The 19,776-nt window shown below is 42.3% G+C and overlaps 1 protein-coding gene across 2 annotated transcripts in view; it reads left to right on the top strand.

Annotated features, from left to right (window-relative positions):
- LOC124805012 (uncharacterized protein C05D11.1-like) overlaps positions 1-19,776 on the top strand; it is a 134,558-nt gene that overhangs the window by 88,468 nt on the left and 26,314 nt on the right. The window lies entirely within an intron of this gene.

Raw genomic sequence — 19,776 nt, 5'->3', positions numbered from 1 at the left:
CCATTTGTCTCGATTTCATGTCCCTTGACAAATGACAGTTGAATATTTTCCCCAGCAGTATTCCAAGCATTAAAAAAAAGATGTAAGTGTGGTTGAAATTATGTATAGGTTAACAAAATAGAAGCCATAAAATCAAGAAAATTGTGATACTGGCTGTAAAACAGCAATTACACGAGTTGGAAAGTGATGGGCTTGGACATGGAATCGGTGCAAGGACATTCTGTGATACTGTACCTGCATCAGGTATATTTATGAATGGTGAACCATTTGTGGAAACTTCAGTCAGAAAGTGGACACGCATAAATAAAACCATCAGTTGCATTTTCTGTAATTCCATAGGGAGAATCTTGCATCATAATAATATAAGGGTAGTCAGAGCTCGCATGGAAAGATATAGGTGTTAATGTTAACTGAATTTTCCGTCGGTTCTTGGTAGAACAACATTATAATAAATGAAAACCACTAGTTTGCTTTTGTTCTACAGTATTACATTTATTGTGTTACCCGGTTCTTGGCTTACAGGATGGCTCTGAAGATGGCCTTGTAAGCAAAGAACTGGTTAACAATAAAAGTAATACTGTAGAACAAAAGCAGACTGGTGCTTTTCATTTATTATATAGGTGCTCTTTTTTTCCATGTGCTGTTGGAGAGTGGGAGAATCGAGAATTATTCTGAAGATGTTTCGATGAACCCTCTGCCAGACACTCAAGTGTGATTTGCAGAGTGGCCACGTAGATGTAGGTGTGCAAATAGAATGGGACTGCAGCTGGTCAAAAACTTGAAAATAAATACTGGCATCTGTAATATTATTAATTACTTTGACTTCAGTTTTGGTGCGTCATTGGCACCGTCAGGCCCCTATACATGTAGCTGGGTAAGTCATCTAAACGTTGCCATTATAGGGATCACTATAAGAGCACAGATGTTTACATGACTACATGTTTAGGGGCCTGAAAATGATGCCAGTGAGGCACCAAAACTGGTAGTCAAATAAAATAATTAATAAAATTATGGCTGTCTGTATTTATTTTCTTCAAATCAATAGGATTAGTGTTCAAGTAGTGTCGTGACATATAAGATATAGATATATAGTGAATATAATAATATAATGAATCAGTGCTGTGTGTTAACTGCTTAACTGGCATAAGAAATCAAATGTTGGTGTCATTAAAAATGTCAGACCATTTAACTGATTTTTCACAGTGAGTGAGTGTGTCTGAAATGTATTGGAAGCTTGGTTGTATTTTCACTAGCTATTGCAGAATATAAGGCATCAGCTGAAAGAGTGTTTTCAGTAATTAATCCTTTGTCGATGGAAGAAACAGACAGACTAAGAAACAGAAAAAGCCTTGGAAGTGATAAACACTTTCATTAGTTTCCCTTACATGGACTTCTACACTACCAAAAAAAGAGTACAATTCAAGTGCTAGTTTGCCAGTACTACCCACATCAATGTAAAATGAGTGAAATTTATATTTATCTTACATCTGAACTGTAGATGTAATACTGCTGCTTATCAGTTGTATGCTAGATTCTGTGTAAATAAATTATTATTGCAGCCTATATGAACAATAATTCAATTATGTTTTGAATTTCACTCATTTGCCTGAATTCCTGCACATTATTTCGAGGATGCTGTGAATTCTCTCTCTCTCTCTCTCTCTCTCTCTCTCTCTCTCTCTCTCTCTCTCTCTCTCTCTCTCACACACACACACACACACACACACACACACACACACACAAAACTTGTACACCTTTTAATGAATCATTAATGTATCCATTGAATTTATGTACAAGTTTATTGAGATGGGAGTTTTATTACGTCAGTAATAAATCAGCTTGCGAATTTTGTGTCATCTCAGCTGGCCATTTGATGAGTTGTCAATGAATTTTGCAGGGCACAAATGTCATTGTGCAGTATTGCAAATGAACTTTGGTTTCTTTCCATACTTAATGTGTAACCTCTACTTCATATACGTGACTTCTAATTGATGTATAGCTGTTACTTTTGTCTTCTGTTACTTAGTGTTGTTACAAAATTGTCACGCTTTCATATTCCTGAATTTTGTTACTTACGCCATCGCACTGAAACATACGTGATTTCGGTGACAATGTACATGGTGGTACTGATGAACTGGTAGACTTTTATTTGGATTATATGGTCCTTTCGGAATATCAGGCCTAAGTTGGTACAAATATTTTCACAAGAGAGACTGCATTTGTCGTCATGGTTAAATGTTGAGAGATCAAGTGTACATTAAGTTACACTTGACGACGTGAGTGAATGTTGTGTACAGAGCCCCAGGAAATCAGAATGAAGATCCAGACAATAGTTGATGACACCAATGTCAGCAATTAGGAAGAAGCTGTGTGAGCAATCACAGCAGATCCTGTACAAATTGCAAGTATGCAGAAACTGCAGCCTAATGATCCCATAAAGATAGTGTTATAACGTCACGTTTAACACATATATTTCAGAACGACACAACACTTATAAGTCACAGAGTAAGTTGACAAGCAAGACATGTGTACACGTTAGCATTCGAATGAGCACTGAGTCCCAGTCTAGCGGCCGCTGCTCGGCTGGCCGCTTAGGTGGCGCAGCTGCTGCATGGCTGGCAGACAGCGCCGCACGTAGAGGACGCGCGTAATTGCGCGGCGGCACTTTGTATGATCGGCGAGTCACAACACTTTTCCCCCTTTGAAATTGTTGCACTGGTCTTGATGGAGGTGTCCTGGAGATGGCTAACGTCCATAGGCATTGTTTGACTCGCCGTAAAGTCTCGAGAACGAGGCTTCCCGTACGGACGGAAGTGTCCCCGATGATAACGGGTCGAGATGACAGGAGACGAAGGGGTTGAATCTGCTGTGGCCCCATGAACCAATCTACCCATTGCGGCAAGTCCAGTTGATAGTTGATATGACAGGAGACATGGGCGATGTGTCAGCGTCCGTTCGAGGAGGAGGCGATTAGATTTGCTCTGACAGAGGATGGTCATCCGGTTCCTGCATGGGCACGTCTCCTGGTGGCGTCCGTTCTTGTGCTGGCATCGCAATGACGGTGTGAGGGCTGCGTTGTGAGTATTGAGAGATGCCAAGATACCGAGCGTCAGGTAGAGCCGAAGGTGGTGTAGCGGCATTCGGGACAGGCGTTGCCGGCACATGAGGCCGAAGCAGGTCCGAATGACGCACTGCAACACCCGTGTCCGTCTGGATTTCATACAGGCATCTGCCACGGTGTCGTAAGATGCGGCCCGGGCTCCATTTTGGCTGCCTGCCATATCCCCGTACCCAGACGAGGTCGTCGGCGGTGAATCGGCCAAGTGAAGGCACCCGCGGCCGTGAGGTGGAAGGCCACAGAAGATGAAGTAGCGTGCGGGGCTGTCGGCCATGTAAGAGCTCAGTCGGGCTGTGGTCGCCCATGAAGGTGAAACGGTAAGACGCCAGAAACTGGAGAAGCGCATCATCAGCAGCAGAAGAAGTCAGAAGTTTCCGCATCTGAGCCTTGAATGTGCGGACCAGTCGTTCAGCCTCACCGTTGGATTGTGGATGGAACGGCGGGGCCGTGACATGCATAACACCGTGACAAGCACAAAAATCCGCAAATTTGGAAGAGGCAAATTGCGGATCATTATCAGTGACAAGAGTAGAGGGGAGGCCTTCCAAAGAAAAAATGCGGGTGGTTGCCGCGGTGGTAGGCGACGTGCAACGGACAATGAAAGGAAAGTTAGAGTAGGCATCAATTACGAGGAGCCAATAAGTACCTAAAAAGGGTCCCGCAAAGTCATCATGAATGCGCTCCCAGGGCTTCTCAGGCGAAGGCCACAGTGACAAAGATGACTTCGGGGCAGCGACCATGTGTGCCATTTCAGAGTCGATGCCAGGCCAGTACACGTGACGGTGCGCCAGAGATTTTGTGCGAGACACACCCCAGTGCCCTTTGTGAAGGAGGCGCAAGACCGAAGCACACAAAGACGCAGGTACCACAACACGCGGCAAAGCATCGTCAGTGGAAAGGAGAATAACACCATCCCTAGCCGTGAGGCGGTAGTGCAAAGCGTAGTAGTTCCGCAACGGATCAGAAGTCTTAGTGGACGGACGATCTGGCCAACCCTTCCGAATACAGCATAAAACCCGGGAGAGTGTAGGATCAGAACCCGTAGCAGCCGCCAACCGGTCCCCGGTGATGGGGAATCTGTCCACAACCTGCTGCTCGGCAACATCCAGGTGGAAACACAAAAGTTCGTCCCTATCGAATGCCAGATCAGGACCCATGGGAAGGCGAGACAGAGCATCAGCATTTGCATGTTGAGCCGTTGGCCGGAAATCAATCTCATAATTGAAATGAGAAAAGTAAAGACGGTGGTGTAGGCGGTGTGCAGTCTTGTCGGGAAGTGACGTTGATGGATGAAACAAGGAAACAAGTGGTTTGTGATCCGTAACAAGATGAAATTTTGAGCCATAGAGAAAAACACCAAACTTATGAAGAGCATAAATTATGGCCAAAGCTTCTTTCTCAACTTGAGAATACTTTTGTTGGGCATCCGTGAGCATTTTGGAGGCATAAGCAATGGGTTGTTCCGAACCGTCAGAAAAATGGTGCGCAAGGACTGCACCGACCCCGTATTGAGAGGCGTCGTTGGTAAGAACAAGATGTTGGCCAGGTCGATAAGTAGCCAGGCACGGGGTCTGTTTCAGCATAGTCTTCAATTTCTGGAAAGCTGCATCGTGGGCATCGATCGCAGTGACAATTTGCTGAAGCGGACGAATACCATCCCGAGAGAGTTGAAACCCCATGTTAAGTGATAGATGCCTGAAAAAATTGTGATTTCTGTAGATTACACTTAAGACCGGCAGTCTGTAAGACATTAAAAAGGTGTGTGGAGATTTTGAAGATGTTCTTCAGTGATGGAGCCAGTGACAACAATGTCGTCCATGTAATTGATACACCCAGGGACAGGGAGCAATAATTGTTCCAAGAATCGCTGGAAGAGAGCAGGGGCACTAGCAACTCTGAATGGCAAGCATTGGTATTGATAGAGGCCGAAAGGCGTGTTAAGGATCAGAAACTGCCTCCAGCAAGTTTAGTGAACAGTTCTTCAGGACGGGGCATAGGGTAAGTGTCGATGAGGCATTGAGCATTTACAGTGGCTTTGAAATTGCCACAGAGACGAATATCACCATTTGGCTTAACAACGACAACAACAGGAGAGGACCACTCACTGGAAGTGACAGGAAGGAAGACCCCTGAAGTAGTGAGACGATCCAACTCGCGTTTTACCCGATCACGAAGGGCCACAGGAATGGGCTGAGTGCGAAAAAACTTAGGCCGAGCAGTGGGTTTGAGTGTGATATGAGCTTCAAAGTCGTTTGCACAGCCTAACCCAGGAGAAAAAGGGACGAAAATGTCGTCGACAAGGAATCCAGTCGAGCATAAGGAATAGCATCAGAGACAATATTGACAGAGTCATCTATGGAGAATCCAAAAACGCGAAAGGCATCGAAACCAAAAAGATTTTCTGCGTTGCTCTGGTCGACCACAAATATGGGAACAGTGCGAACGACGGATTTGTAAGATACCTCAGCATGAAACTGTCCCAAGAGAGAAATCTTCTGTTTATTGTACGTCCGTAACTGCCGAGTGACAGGTGACAGGAGTGGAGAACCCAACTGAAGATACGTCTGAGAATTAATTATAGTGGCAGCAGAACCGGTATCCACCTGCATGAAAACATCTCGACCAAGGATTTGGACAGTGAGGAATAACTTCCCTGAAAGGGAAGAAGTGCAATTGACAGACAACACAGAATCAGAATCAGTGTCATGTTCATGAACATCATGTATGCGGTCGGATTTGCAAACGGCAGACACATGACCTTTCTTTTTGCAATTGTGACACACAGCCCAACGTTGGAGACAATCCTCGCGTGAATGTTTCGTAAAACACCGCGGACATGAAGGAAGTTGCCATGGGTTTTGCTGCAGTTTCTTAGCGGGTTGTTTACGGTTAGGCCGATGCTGCGCGTGGGAGCGCAGGAAAGGAACAGAGACTTACATGGTTGTTCGTCCGTGACATGAAATGCCAAGAAGTGCTGTCGAAGACGTTTTTCATAATCAGACCAGTCTTCCGCCGTCTCGTCGTAAGGAGGAAAAGGAGGTATAGCCAACGACGAGAAATGCCCGCATTTAACGCCGCAACGAAATCGCGAATTGCCGCTGTTAGAAGCGTTTGCTGTTCAAGGAGATTTTGCAATAGTTGCTCGACAGTAGCCATGGAAACCTGTGGGTCAACGGTGAAAAGGAAAAATCCACTACCTCGTTGCCAATTGTTATAATGTCAAGTTTAACACATATATGTCAGAACGACACAACACATATAAGTCACAGAGTAAGCTGACAAGCAAGACATTGTACACGTTAGCATTCGAATGAGCACTGAGTCCCAGTCTAACGGCCGCTGCTCGGCTGGCCGCTTAGGTGGCGCAGCTGCTGCATGGCTGGCAGACAGCGCCGCACGTAGAGGACGCGCGTAATTGCGCGGCGGCGCTTTGAATGATCGGCGAGTCACAACAGATAGTCATACTAGAATTTTATGGTCATTATCGGAAAGGTTTGTGAAAGAAATCATTGAATAGCAATGCAACATTTAATTTATGCAAAGAAGTTATAAAGCACTGTATACAGGTTATTGGAAAGTTAACACTATTAGTGACATACAATTCACAACCAGGACGTAAAATTGCCTTTTGTTATTTTTAAACAGCATAGATGTTACTTACTTGTTTTCATAAAGAGTTGTTGAGAAATGCTTGCATGTGGATGTATTTGAGGATTAGTTAATAAAACTACAAAAAATTGCAATGAACGAGGGAGTGCAATAACTCATTTTTACCAAGAGGAGCCTCAACCACACTGGTATGTTATTGTGTAGCAGTTTGCACCAGCTTGATGTTCTCCAACTCACTGCTCGCTTACCCCAGTAAACTTAACATTCTTTGACTGTAAACCTTTTGTACGTTTAATCTGCTCGCAAATAGAGTATTTCATTGTTTTCTGGAAATTGCCTCAAAAAATTAACTGTGTCATTTTATGCTCTTAACATGCGTTTTCCCATTTGAATTTCAGTATTCTTCTATAAAAGTGGAAATGAAATTCAAGTAATTTGAAAGCCTGCTAAAACGATCCATTAGAGTCATGTGATGCCTGTGACATCATTGGCTAGCTCGCTGCTCTTACTATCATAATGCTAACATTCAGTGACTTGTTGTTTTGAAATTTGTGTGTTAGAAAATGACTTACAGATGGTGTATAGTACCATATTGTACAATTATATCTATAAAAATTTCTGAAAAGTTGTTTTTGAGTGTTTTGAGTGTTTCAGAGAATGAGAAGATGCATAAAATGTTGTTGTACTGAACCTGCAAATTACCACCACATCGACACAGAAGTTCACTAAGTTAATTAAAAATGTTTTGCACTGTGATGTTAACATTAATTTACCTTCGAGACACGCTCTTGTACTGTTACAATGAAGACTAACATCATTCAACGCAATTAAACTCCTAGTGAAAATTGTCCTTTTACCCAACTACACAGCAATTATTCGGTAGTTCAGTTGTTTGAGCAGTAGACCATCAAATTTTACAAGATAATGTCCATAGATTGCTGGTTGAAATGTAACTCGAAAGAACATTTTAACTTATATATAAAACGACTTGAGAATCCTCTCATGTGGAAACCAAATTACAATTACAAAATTTCACTACACCCCTCAGAAACAGAGTATTATTATGTTTGCCTTTGCAATTCAGATGTGCTTACATTTGCAATCATCGTTCACACAGGTTACATTTAAAGATATTTTCTAGTTAATATGACCCCACACGTTTTATTTTATTAGAAACACAGTTTTTACCTTTGTACTGTCCAGTTAGGATCCAAATTGTTTAAGCTTTTGCAGATGAAGTAAGTCTGCTTCAGACACTAAAGTTTGTTTACACTCACAAACATCACAGCCCTTACATTTGTGTCACATGCATGTTGATGCCTAAAATCTCTCTGTATAATGTCATTGTCCTACACCTCGTTGTACTGTGGGTGTATTCACTTCCAGCAATTCTTTCCAAAACAGTGAATTGTTTGTTCACAAAGTAAATGCATTTATCCTCTGTTGTCAGTTTCCCAGACTAAGACTAATGTAAGTTATACATAATCATCTCACAATTGGAAGAACTACTCCAATCAGCTGTTGCTAACGCTGTTTTCATATTTTGTGTAAACTTTTAAGAGATGCATGACCTTCCCAGGATTCCAACATACTATCTCTTCATCTGCAGTCGGATGCGCTATCTGTTGTTCCACCAAATGCTTGCTTGATGTCGTATTTCTGCTGAGTCTTTTCTACAGACATAATCAGAACTTAAGTTTTGCCAAAAATAAATTTATTGTGCTTTGGGCCATAGCTAATGACTGATAGTCGACAATTTATTTACAATATACGAACTCATTTACAAAAGTTCTACAATTTGCGAGTTTAATGATATTGCAGGGAGAAGGGAAAAGAATGTCCATCATTGCACATACCGCTGCTGTAAATGGGGGAGCATAAACACATCAACTTTCGCAAGTCTCCCACTATCACTGTTAACAAAATTCCTTTCTATTGTTGCTTCTATCTACTCCTAGCCTCTGACATCACCAGAGCATCAGCCAATAAGAGTGTTTTCGATTATGTGACCAATTCTTGATATTTAATGATTTTTAAGCTTTAATTGTAGAAAAGTAACACATATTTTGTGAGAACACTGACTGTAAATGCTGTTTAAATGTTATGATCAGTCAGAATAACAACAGTCATGACCTTATTTTTAACATAGGCAAATAGCCCATTGTAGAATCACTAGCTAAATGAGGTAAATTGTTAGAAAAATAACTGTACCATACTTTCAAACAGAAAAGTCACAAATTCTACGACAGAGTTCGTATTAAATAAAAATCACACTTTTTTAACACACAGTTCATGAAACGAAAGTTAATGTTTATCTGTTCCTTTACTAAACACTGTCACTAGCAGTCAGTATCCGTACTGAATCAGCAATCTTCCAATTAGAAATTGAAACAGAATCAGTTTCCTAGTACTCAAATGTTTACACAATATTCAGTAGTTAGTTTTGCTTTCCAAAATGTTACAGAGTTCCTTACACCTTAGCAGCTAGTGCATGTAAACCAAATCAACATAAAATTCCATATAGGACTGTGGCATGCAGTAAGAAAAAGTATTTTCACTTTAGTAAATGAAATTCTTTGAAAAACCATCCAAATCAGATATTAATGATCATGTGTACTTTGTACAATCCTTATCACCCTGTTCCTCAACAAAATGTATGACTGAGTATATTACTGAAATTTATAGATCGCCTGGGGACACAAAGGTCTATGAGAACTAGGTCCCGACTTCTCGATAACTTAGTATGTGCAGTCAGTGTACCAGGTCCGTAATGCGAGACTGCACTCATCCCTGGTTGGCTAAGCATTATAGTCATTCAGTATTGTAGCTGCCCTGGTATATTTAGATCCGTAAACTAGTTGACCGATAATAAAAATTAAATGAATTTGTATATTCTGCCGAAATGTGTTCTCTAAAACTAACTAACAATATCTTTATATCTTTGAAGGAATGAAGTAAAGATATTATCTTCTTCGCTGTTTTTACGGTGACGCTTTCCATACCGTGTATATGAAACACTGCACGATTGCATATTAGGTACATACTTGCATACGTTTAATCAGTTACAGTTTTAAAATTCATTCTTCACATGCGGTCTCAATTCGCTCCATCACATATTCCAATAGCATGAAAACTATGTTATTAACCAAAAACAACTTGAAATGGAAAAAAAAAGATTTCAAAAATATTTGTGATATGCTTTTTTGTGATGTTAGGGGCTATATTTTGACTATTTAATGTAGACGTGTTTGCCTAGAATTCTGTGATGCATGTGCAATGTCGTACCAGTGTATGAGGAGGCTGTTCCGTATGTAATACAGAAAATGTCTAGTTTTAGTAAATTGTCAGTGCTGTGTGAAATTTTATTACCTTCAATGTGATGAAATACACTCCTGGAAATGGGAAAAAGAACACATTGACACCGGTGTGTCAGACCCACCATACTTGCTCCGGACACTGCGAGAGGGCTGTACAAGCAATGATCACACGCACGGCACAGCGGACACACCAGGAACCGCGGTGTTGGCCGTCGAATGGCGCTAGCTGCGCAGCATTTGTGCACCGCCGCCGTCAGTGTCAGCCAGTTTGCCGTGGCATACGGAGCTCCATCGCAGTCTTTAACACTGGTAGCATGCCGCGACAGCGTGGACGTGAACCGTATGTGCAGTTGACGGACTTTGAGCGAGGGCGTATAGTGGGCATGCGGGAGGCCGGGTGGACGTACCGCCGAATTGCTCAACACGTGGGGCGTGAGGTCTCCACAGTACATCGATGTTGTCGCCAGTGGTCGGCGGAAGGTGCACGTGCCCGTCGACCTGGGACCGGACCGCAGCGACGCACGGATGCACGCCAAGACCGTAGGATCCTACGCAGTGCCGTAGGGGACCGCACCGCCACTTCCCAGCAAATTAGGGACACTGTTGCTCCTGGGGTATCGGCGAGGACCATTCGCAACCGTCTCCATGAAGCTGGGCTACGGTCCCGCACACCGTTAAGCCGTCTTCCGCTCACGCCCCAACATCGTGCAGCCCGCCTCCAGTGGTGTCGCGACAGGCGTGAATGGAGGGACGAATGGAGACGTGTCGTCTTCAGCGATGAGAGTCGCTTCTGCCTTGGTGCCAATGATGGTCGTATGCGTGTTTGGCGCCGTGCAGGTGAGCGCCACAATCAGGACTGCATACGACCGAGGCACACAGGGCCAACACCCGGCATCATGGTGGCCGTACACCACTGGTGATCGCCGAGGGGACACTGAATAGTGCACGGTACATCCAAACCGTCATCGAACCCATCGTTCTACCATTCCTAGACCAGCAAGGGAACTTGCTGTTCCAACAGGACAATGCACGTCCGCATGTATCCCGTGCCACCCAACGTTCTCTAGAAGGTGTAAGTCAACTACCCTGGCCAGCAAGATCTCCGGATCTGTCCCCCATTGAGCATGTTTGGGACTGGATGAAGCGTCGTCTCACGCGGTCTGCACGTCCAGCACGAACGCTGGTCCAACTGAGGCGCCAGGTGGAAATGGCATGGCAAGCCGTTCCACAGGACTACATCCAGCATCTCTACGATCGTCTCCATGGGAGAATAGCAGCCTGCATTGCTGCGAAAGGTGGATATACACTGTACTAGTGCCGACATTGTGCATGCTCTGTTGCCTGTGTCTATGTGCCTGTGGTTCTGTCAGTGTGATCATGTGATGTATCTGACCCCAGGAATGTGTCAATAAAGTTTCCCCTTCCTGGGGCAATGAATTCACGGTGTTCTTATTTCAATTTCCAGGAGTGTAGACAAGAGTTAAATCACATGTTGGTGTATGATGTAGTTGCTCAGTGTGTGCACAGAAAACCAATTGCTGCTTACATATTGTGCTAATGGATCTCACAGACACATTTCTGTGCATGATGTACACAGGCACACAACACAGCTTAATCAGAGAATAAACATTGCTATGCCACAAGTTGGGATATTGCCGACATGCTGATAGTTCATTCCGTTGTCAGAGATATGGGAGAGGGAGCGGAGCATATTTACTGAAATAGTTGAAATTGCATATCATAAACATTAACCACACATACGTTTTCTTCCTTCATCTTACATTATCACACTAAAGGTCTTTTAAAAGAATGGAACATAAATATCACTTGACAAAAAATATGTAATACTGTTATATGTTACATAATAATTATGCTAAATAGCCATGACATTTGTTGACTGTTGCTTGCCTGTATGCTGATTGATTCCACGTTCTTAATGCTTGTACAATCAATGAAGAGGACATAATGAGATTTACAACAAAAGAGGAGAAACATTTATACTCTGAACAGTTACAACCTGTGTTTTAAATCACTTTGCTATATATTGTATTAATATTTAGCAGTTGCAATGCTTCACCATCTTCTTATTTACGTGACATCAAGCAAATCTCTGTGTGTGAAGGATTGCAACATAGTGAGGACCACTTGGATACCAGTGAGTCAATCATACACATATTGTTCTGTACTGAGTGAGGTGGTACAGTCGTAAGACACTGGACTTGGATTCAGGACAGTGATTCTGTTCCTTGTCTGCCCGTCCCATTTGGAGTTTCCTTAAATTGATTAAGGCAAATGCAATGATAGTTCATTAAAAAGGCCAATTTCCTTCCTCAATATGAGCTTGGGCCCAGTCTCTATTGACCTCATTGTTGGAGAGACATTAAATCTTAGTTTTCCTTCCTTCATGTCCTGTGAATTCCACCATGGAGAACTTTCAGAGGAAAGTTATATATTAACAGGTAGTAACAACCACAGCGAGCTTTTTCTCGAAAGTTTACTAACAACAAATTATTATCCTTGTTAATGTACTCACATTGATAATCATAGGAATTATTTTATTGAAAAAGGAGCTTCTTTGAAAAATTCCATTGTTTATTCCATTCATTTATGGAACATAGGAGTCATGGGGCACAAAAGGGTGGTTGAGAAGGGAGTGAGACAGGGTTGTAGCCTATCCCTGATGTTATTCAGTAAGTACAGTGAACAAGCAGTGAAGGAAACCAAAGAAAAATTTGGAGTAGGAATTAAAGTTCAAGGAAAAGAAATTTGCCAATTACATTGTAATTCTGTCATAGACAGCAAAGGACTTGGAAGAGCTGTTGAACGGATTAGAAAGTGTCTTGAAAAGAGGATATAAGATGATTGCCAACAAAAGCAAAGCAAGGATAGTGGAATGTAGTTGAATTAAATCAGATGATGCTGAGGGAATTAGATTAGGAAATAAGAGACTTAAAGTAGTAGATGAGTTTTGCTATTATGGCAGTAAAATATCTGTTGAGGGCCAGAGTAGAGAGGATATAAAATGTAGACTGGAGATGCCAAGAACACCATTTCTGAAGAAGAGAAATTTATTAAGATCAAATATGGATTGAAGTGTTGGGATGTCTTTTCTAAAAGCATTTGTATGGAGTGTAGCCATGTATGGAGGTGAAACATGGACGATAAATAATTTAGACAAGAAGAGAATAGAAGCCCTTGAAATGTGGTGCTCCAGAAGAATGTTGAAGATTAGATGGGTAGATCATGTAACTAATGAGGAGTACTCAATAGAATTGGGAAGACAAGAAGTATGTGGCACAGTTACACAAAACAAGAGATTGGTCAATAGCACACTTTTTGAGATGTCAAGGAATCATCAGTTCAGTATTGGAGGGAAGTGTGAGGGGTAAAAATCATAGAGGGAGACCAAGAGATGCATAAATCTAACGGATTCAGAAGGATGTAGGTTGCAGTAGTTATTCGGAAATGATGGGGCTAGTACAGGATAGGGTAGCATGGAGAGCTGCATCAAACCCGTCTTTGGACTGAAGACCACAACAACAAATATATTATAGAGAACGGCTCCGCCTCAGCCTTTAACTATGAGCAACACCTGAGCTGCCAATTACTGACAAAGTTAAAACCTGTTTAATGAAATTTACATCCCTGAGTGAAAATATTCTGGTAAATTAATAAGGTACTATCTAATAAGGTGCTCTTGTGTTCTATCCTCTTCTAGAGAAATGAGACTCCTGAAATTAGACATACATTTTGCAGTAACAACTGTTTATTACAAGAACTAAGCTAAATACAACGTCTCTGAGAAACTTGAGAACAGCAATGTATTGAGGAGCATAGACGATTAACGATGGCACAGTCCCATGAGGGTGGTTAATCGTTGCAGCAAACATTTACAAATTTATTTGTCCACAGAACATGAGTGAATTGCAGAGGTATCGGAGATTACCAGAACTGCACTGCTTGGCATGAACAGCAATACACTGTCTCTACCAAAGAGTGTCAAAGCACTTGTCAAATTCGCCCCCCCCCCCCCCACACACACACACACTAGAACGAAGCTCTGGGAATGTAGGGGAACTCATGTCAAACTCAGTGCTGAGCCCTCGTATAAACTGGTGGTGATGTTTTCATGATGTATTCTTGCGATGTGTTAAGGATTCATGTTCTAGTGATAGTGTAGGCAACACTGAAACAGGCAGTTCACTGTATCTATCATAGTGATGCTGTCATAGGTTTAGCATTCTGTAAGATTTGCTTTAAAATTTGGTGAGGGTCAATGTACGGGGATGTAGTGGAGAAGGACAATGTCCTGTGAGTACCTCAGATCCTTTGGGGGGAAAAAAGTTGGTTTCTCCATGACGGGATGTCGGTGTAGGGTGAACTACCTGTTGTAGTGTAGGAACGACAATTTGAATGTGGAGAAGGACTGTTAAAACTATGATGGAAGGTGCAGTATGCCTCCATAGACCATCTTGGCTGTTGGTGCTCCAATATCTTGCTTGACAACTGTGCAGAGGCTTAGTGGCAATAGTGATAGTGCTGCTGTCCGGGTTGTGTTTTGGCACAGAAGCAGTCTTTGCACATCCTTTGCCAGTGCTCTTCAGTCAATTTCTGGCTGAGTGGTAGCTAGTGGTATGATGGTGTTCGAATCCACATGATTTAGCTGGTTCGAAAAACAGTGCAGACTCTTGGTCTGTTGGGACATGAACCAGGTACCAGAAGGGATGATCCGTGTGGCGAGAGAAATATTCTGCCTGTTGTTTCTCCAGATATATCCATAATTGGTGCAGTTTCGGCCCAATAGGTGTCCCGGTCAGTTGCTATGAAGATATATCTGAAACCTTCAGGCAGAGGCAATGGGCCCAACAGGTCAGTGTGGATGTATGAAAATGATATAGTTTCTTAAAAATGGCCTATTGGTTTATGAACATGGTGACCAGACTTTCGCTGCCTTGCATGCTAAACGTGATTTAGTCCACGAGTGACCTCCTCCTCCTCCTCCTCCTCCTCCTGCTGCTTCTTCTTCTTCTTCTTCTTCTTCTTCTTCATCGATAAGCTTAATTGTGCTGTTAGCTCCAGGTTGTGCAACATTGTGCACAGAGTCAAATACTTGCTTGTGAAAACAGTGGGTGTGAACGGCCTTGGATGATGCTTAGGGACGTTGCGGCACAGCAATTCTTTTTTTGTCCTGCTAGAGGCACTTTTTAAAGCTGCATTCCCTTGTATCCACTTGCCATGAGTTTTGTAGCTGTGTGTCAGCTGCTTATGCTGCAATGAATTTATCAAAATCATTATGGTTGCATCAGCATAAGTTGACCCCTGACAGATGCAGTGGGCTGGGTGTGGCAGTATTGCGGGCCTAGCTCAACCACTAACGCAAGGCAATTTTTTTAAATTTTTATTTTATTTTAGTTGTGGAAACATTGGTGTGGCAATGCCTCGTTGTCACAGCTCAGTAGATGGCTACTGTTTTCACTTGCAGCCATTAGTGTTTAGCTGTTGAAAGCTATAACAGTGCTGCAAGCCGTCAGGGCTCTTCTTTTGCCATCTCTACTATAGTACGCAAAATTGCATTTAGCCTCATAAAATAGTTGGCAGCTGTGTTATCTGCCCCTTTTGTGTGTGTCAAATCTGTAGTAAACGGACTGGTAAGTTCTAATTGTTGAAATTGCCGCGACGAAAAAGTTCCCTTTGTTGTTTTGAAGAGAAAGTTGATGAGTTTATGGTCAGTGTATATTGCAAAGACCATGTTCCGTGTATGGGTGGAAGTGCTGGATAGCCTCGTGTATCACATGCATCTCTCAACCGTAGACACTCCTTTGTCTGAGTGCCAGTCAGATTATGAGGAAAAAATCCAGGTGTTGCCATGCACCATTAACTTTTTTCTGGAGCACCATACCAACTGCCAGTTAACAAGCAGTCACAGTCACAGCAAGGGGAGCCACATGTATGTGGTGTGACAAAAGAAGTGCTTTGTGTAGCCTGCCCTTTACCTGTTCAAAGGTGCACTGCTTTTCTGTCGTCCCCATCAGTGGTCACGGCCAGCGGTGTTTTGCCTTGCCAAAGCTGCTGTCAGGGGTGACTGCTCCTGACAAGTGTCATCAATAAAAATTGACCATCCCTAAGTAGCCCAGTCAGTAAAGGAAAATTAAGGGAAAAAAATCATGTAGTTGCAAATTTTTGTTCAGCAGTATGGGGAGTGTAATGAGCAACACACACAAAATTGTGGGTGATTGGGGGAAGGGGGGGGGGGGCATTTTAAAGATCATTTATGTTTTTCATGACTATCTGGAAAAACTCACATTCTAGTGAAAATATTTCCCAGTGCAAAATTGGCAAAATTTAATGTAGTTTAATTTCTTACAAAAAAGTTCCTTTTCATTATTTCTGTTGGACTAACAGGTTTTGCATTGTGTAGGGGATGGAAAAATTGCAGATTATTAAAAATGGGCTTTTAACGGTATCAAATTAATGTTTATTGTTAAATAATGTGGGTTAAGAACAAATCTTAAACGTTCATGCAGTGTCCAAGTGCAGTAAATTGTGTACTGGGGGTGCAATAGCATGTAAAGAAGAAAGTGGAGGTTAGAAAATGTAAGTTGACAGAGTGTGGTCATGTGCTTCACCCTCACCCTCACATAGGACAAAATGTTGAGTGAGCAGGCAATTCCCCACTCTCCCTCTACTGCACTTTATCACAAAAAGCAACTACAGGGTGTTCCACAAAGTTTTACTGACCCTTCTGCAGCTTGCCTTGTGAATCATTGGCGACACATTGTGCAGACGTGCCTGGTGCCAGTGTTCATTTTCCATAAGATGCATTAACACTACATGGAATACAGATACGAATTACTAATAACGTGGACAGACTCAGTGTAAATCTCTGCACACTGTTCTACAATGCCAGAGAGAAACTGATTCTCACTCATCCTGTATGGCAGCTGTAGCATTCTTCCGGGAAAGGCAACTTCCCCAACATGAATGCTGCTCACTTTTCAGTTTACAGGCAGACTATACCTACCAGCATTTCCTGTCCACTTCTCTCTTGTCAGATGCTGAATCGTAGATAGGCACAACGAAAAGACTGTCGGAAAGTGAGCTGGTCTCTCTCTCTCTCTCTCTCTCTCTCTCTCTCTCTCTCTCTCTCTCTCTCTCACTCACACACACACACACACACACACACACACACACACAAACAAACTCGAGTGCACGATCACAGTGTCTGGCAGCTGGAGCCAGACTGCGAGCAGCATTGCATGATGGGAGAGGCAACTGGGTGGGTGTAAGAAGGAGACTGGGGCCATCTTGGATTTTCCACTGTGCTCACATTTATATAGTGAAATTATTTTCCATTTATTGAGTGAGTATTTATTTGAGATTGTTAAATGAGCTATTTTGTAAAAAAGCTCAGCAACTGGTGGTGTCAGCTATGTACCACGCTGAGGAACCCACCCCAAGTGTAACAAGCTGCCAATATGTATTTGACTGGAATGCTTTTCTCAGCTTGAGGATATCAAGTGCATCACCCCCACCTCAGCTCTCCAATATCTGAAGAGGCCCGGTGGCTGAAATTGGCTCTTTCTCTGACAGTGTCAAGGAACTTAAGATATTTCAACACAAGTCGAGCAGTGCATTACAAGAGATCCGGCTCCACTCAGTGCAGTCCACTCTAGAAGTGCCAGCAATTCCCCTAATGAATGGAAGAGATTTATGCATTCTGCCAGTAACATAGTTAATTGAAGAGAAATGCATTCTGATCATTCATCAATTCAGCACCAAGTCAATACAACATGGTTACAGGGCTTTACAATATGCTGTCAACGACAGAAATCAGCAAGATGCCACATTTAACAATTCGATCCCTTTCCCACCAACACTGAGTAGGTCACTGACAACATTATATTTATAAATTTAGCACTTCTCAGCCATTGCTCATACAAACATATTTTATATAAAAGCTCACCGAGCAACTGCAAATAGGTACTCATTTAATAAACTGTAACTAACTTCACTCTATAACACGGGCTCAGTGAAGTTTTTTTGTCTACTTATGTAAGAGTACTGGACAGGAGATGTTGGAGAGATGCAGTCTGTCTGTGAATTGAAAAGTGAGCAGCACTTTTGGTGGAAGAGTCTTTCCCGGAAGAACACTACAGCTGTCGTACAGGATGACTAAGAATCAATTTCCCCCTGCAGCACTGTAATATAGTGTGCAGAGATTTAAGTAGAATCTTCCCATAAACTTTTCTTGCATTTGTAGTATTAGCAACTCATTTATGTATTCAATTTAGAGTAAACACACTTTGTGGAAAAAAAACCACCATCACCCCCCCCCCCCCCCCCACACACACACACACACACAAACACACACAATCTCCCTCCCTTCCCCCGGAACTGTCTGCACTCTGTCACCAGTGATTCATAAGACTAGCTGTGGAAGGGTCGGTATAACTTTGTGAAAGTCCTGTGGTTGCTCTTTGGGATGTAACGCAGTAGAGAGAATGGGGAATTGTGTGCTCGCTCACCATTTTGCAGACCTATGAAGGAAGGTAGTGCACAATCACAATCCAGTGACCTACCTTTCCTCATGCTTCTTACCTCCAGCCCGCCTCTCCACCCTATTGCACCACCAGACCACAGTTTGTCCCGTAGTACAGTTCTACTGAATGTAGATGCGGTACACACATTTAATATTTGCTCTTGACCCACTTCATTGAACACACGTCAATGTTATGCCATTAAAACAGTGTTTTTAATGATTTGTGGTGTTTCTACCCTGTGTAACACAAACTATTAACCCTAGAGAAAAAATCAATAGACCCTTTCTGTAGGAAATGTAATTTATATTAATTTTGTACTAGGAAACATTTTTGCTAGAAGCTGTGGTTTTTGAAGTATTCAAGGGAAACTTAAGAAAGTGACCTTTAAACATGACCCCCACCCCACTCCACACTCACACCCACTTGTCAGAATTTTTAGTATGTTGTTCATGACATGACACTCCTCCGTACTGCTGTACAAAAATTTGAGACCACAAAATTTTTCTCCCCAGTGGACTTTTTTCGGGATTCTTAGGTATTGAAAGTCTTTGGGGAGGGGAATGTTTTGTATGGTGTTGATTCTGTCAAGTCGACAGATGCCTACTGCAGAAACTATGTGACCTAGGAGTACACACTACACTTAAAGCAAATGTTGAGCTTATATTCGCACATGTTCATGGGCTCATTGTTGTTTACATATTTATGTTGTGTTGCTGAAGAATTGGGAGAGCCATAAGCATTACTGTCGCATTTTTTTCCTAATGTGGACTTCTGTCAGGCAATGTGCTTATGTGATTTCTGAGTTTTCTGTTAGAATGTACCTGTATTAAAGCTGGTTTTAAGTTCCCCCATTGCAGGTGAGTGCCCTTTCCACCTTTTTTAAATTTCATTCAGTGCCATCAATTATGTAACTCCTTGTCTCATACATGACACAATGCATTTCTGGGGACATGTGTTCCATAACTTGACTGCTAAGTTTTTCATAATGTAGATGCATTTTTTTTTTCATGTTGGATAAATCATTATGTTTGTATGTACCAAGGTATCCACTCAAAATTATTTGATTTGGTGTGCTGTTTGCCTTATAAGCCACTGTACTCTAATGCTTAACAAAAATGTACACCAGACCTTTGGGAAATCAATGTTAGGTCGTTGTGATGCCTGTGTGACTGACTGTATACAGGGTGAAAAG

This window comes from Schistocerca piceifrons, chromosome 1, assembly GCF_021461385.2.
Source record: "Schistocerca piceifrons isolate TAMUIC-IGC-003096 chromosome 1, iqSchPice1.1, whole genome shotgun sequence".
NCBI lineage: Eukaryota > Metazoa > Arthropoda > Insecta > Orthoptera > Acrididae > Schistocerca > Schistocerca piceifrons.
The sequence above is the reverse complement of the archived record's forward strand: the minus strand, read 5'-3'. Positions and strand labels throughout refer to the sequence as shown.